Source organism: Limulus polyphemus, unplaced genomic scaffold, assembly GCF_000517525.1.
Source record: "Limulus polyphemus unplaced genomic scaffold, Limulus_polyphemus-2.1.2 Scaffold4698, whole genome shotgun sequence".
Taxonomy (NCBI): domain Eukaryota; kingdom Metazoa; phylum Arthropoda; class Merostomata; order Xiphosura; family Limulidae; genus Limulus; species Limulus polyphemus.
The window spans coordinates 1-3,088 of record NW_013670308.1 but is presented as its reverse complement, the minus strand read 5'-3'; positions in this window follow the sequence as shown (position 1 = coordinate 3,088).

Here is a 3,088-nt window from a genome sequence, read left to right as displayed (position 1 = left end):
ATTTACTCATTTCATAATATATTCATGGTAGATAATTTTTAATTCGTTGAAGAATTATTATGAAAATAAAGGGGGGAACGTGATTAAAAATTAACAGACAAACGTATTAGTGGATCTAGACCAGCCTAGAATGAAAAATTCCCCCCAAACGACACCACTTGAGAACAAACTAGCTTCGAATATATTCATTTTAGCGAAAAACAAAAATTAAAACCGAACAACAAAACTAAAACACTTAAACTGTGTTATTTTTAGTCCCGGGAGCAACAGGAAGTTGGTGGCCAAATGTTTTGTAAAATTGTAATTTTTATTACAAATAAACATCACAGTCTTATTTGTCTCTTTCAGTCTTTCAGTCATTGTGCGACTAAATGCCTTAGAAACGGTTCTGATACAATGTTTATAGGCTAAAGAATCAGCAGATCTTTTTATTACTACTATAGTTTGTAATTACGAATTACACATACGCTACAATGCTAATTAATGTAAAAGCCTAATAATTTTATTTTTATTTGCAAGAACATTATAAATTCAGTTGATACTTTCACTGTCACATGAAATTAGACTACTTAGTAATCAATATTAATTTTTTTCTTAGATTTTGTTTTTCTAATAAAATGTAGCGCCCCCCAGTGACACAGCGGTATGTCTGCGGACTCAACGCTATAAACCGGGTTTCGATACCCGTGGTGGGCAGAGCATAGATAGCCCATTGTGTAGCTTTGTGCATAACTACAAACAATAAAACGTAGCCTCTATCAACTTTAACTTGCTTCGGTTCATGACACCTACGACAAATCCTTTATTTATAAAGTTGAAACTATAGTCATTATTGTATAACTCCAAAGCTGTGGGGACATGACCCCCTCCTTTTAATTAACGTTGTAATAAAGCTACTTATGATTGAGTTATTTAAGATTGATTTTAAAAATTATTGCGGTATTTCAACGCATTTCTTTCCTTAAAAGGAGGCTGTTTCTCAACAATTTAGAAGTTTTATACAATATCTTAAAAATTGGTTTAAAAAAGATTTTGCATTCGTAATCCGAGCGACCAAATGGTCTCTGGTGTTGAGAGAAAAGTCTTACTGGCAGTGGATCAGTTAAAAAAATAGTATGTTTTCGTATAGCAACCCCACATCGGGCTATCTGCTGTGTCCACCAAGGGGAATCGAACCCCTGATTTTAACGTTGTAAATTCGAAGACTTACCGCTGTCCCCCCCCCCCCGAAAAAAAAAGAGGGTAATAAAAATGTAAATGCACGTTATTCTTTCAGCAATCTTATAATGGGATAATTAAAAATGCTGCGTTTAAAATTATTGGCTCTCAGATTGTGATGTTACATAAAGTCAGGGCAGATTAATGCGGGGGCTATTGGAAATGTAGTCCCAGGCCCGGAATCAACGGGCTGTTATAAGGTTCTTTTTTACTTACCTTAGTCTTTAGTCGAGATCATAATAGTTCTGGTAGAAATATTTAGCTCCTGGCTCTTAATCAACCCCTGCATAAAGTTATTGTAAATTAGCTACTCTTTTGGTTAACTTGTGAAGAAAAAAGAATGATGAAAATCTAGGTTAACATCAAAATGTTATTCCTACTTGGAAACTGTACAGTACAAGCAAAGAAAGACTATATAATAGTACTGTCTGTTGTATGTCCATGTCACTACTTCGCAGGGTGTGGATGGATCTTCACTACGTGTGGTATGGAGGTTCATTGGGTCTATGGAGAGATACATACAAATTATTAGTTTTACATTTTACAGTTTTTATGGGTGTTTTTAACTACTACTTCGCCCCCTGTTGATGGATCTTCACCAAATTTGATATGGAGCTTTGTTGGGTCCATGCGGAGATACATACAAATTATTAGTTTTACATTTTACAGTTTTTATGGGTGTTTTTAACTACTACTTCGCCCCCTGTTGATGGATCTTCACCAAATTTGATATGGAGGTTTGTTGGGTCCATGCGGAGATACATACAAATTTCACATTCTGTGTTTTGTGGTTTTTATGGGCGTTTTTTTTTTTTCCTAGTAACATATAAGGGAAGCAGCTTCTCATTTCCTGAGATAACCTTTCATTAATCATGAATTTATATAACTTCCGTCCAGGGGACAGTTTCTCCAGCTAATTGTAGCATACGTTTATAGTGTTACGTCTCTGCGTTCGTTTGTTAATTTCCCGGTATAAATTCTTCCCGAGGAACTTCAGAGATACAAGTCCTTTCTTAAATAAAACTAGTTTATTCTTTCTCAATTCAACTTTGTAATACACTTAGTTTCCACAGACACTTTAAACACACGCTACAATTCACAATGATTCACGCACTTACTTACTGTCACTACCGCGCTTGACTCGATTGTCCGTCTTTATCTCTGCCAGTCTGCAATTCATTTCCGATTAATTTGTCTCACGTTATCCGGCGCACTTATATACAGGAATAGAGGGCGCCTAGGACATACTGGGTTATTCGTGATGTTCCGCGATCCTTCTAGAACAGGGGTAACCAAACTACGGCCCGCGAAGTCAGTTCATCCGGCCCGCCGCTGCACTGTGCCACAAATGAACTAACATGTAATTATTTATATGGAAATATCATAGATTGTAGATAAACTTACTATGTAAAAAAAAATAAAAAATAAGTGTAAGTAAAAATGTCCCCTCTGCGTGCATTGTTGTAAGATGATACAATGCTTACAGACAGTTGATACAAGTGGTGTGATAGAGTAGTTTGTGATAGAGAAGACGTGTTCGTGTATTGTGTGTGCTTCTACGTAAATTTGTGTTGTACATATGTGTTTATATGTTTATATTTAAATCTGGAACACTGGATCAATACACGGATTAAACCCGAACAGGCAACTTTGGATATCAGAGCACTTTTTGTTTAAGTACCTGCAATGAAGTTTCCAAGAAAAGCGATTACGAGCCTGCTGCAGCGATCGCGTTGTAACTTGCATTGCCGTGTTTAAACCGGTTTGAAGAGTGTCGTATATAAAAGGGACTGATTTCAATTAATTATGTCATATACTTTGCATATTAGAGTGATGAAGAGCTCACAAGAGGTAAGCATCTAATGTTTTC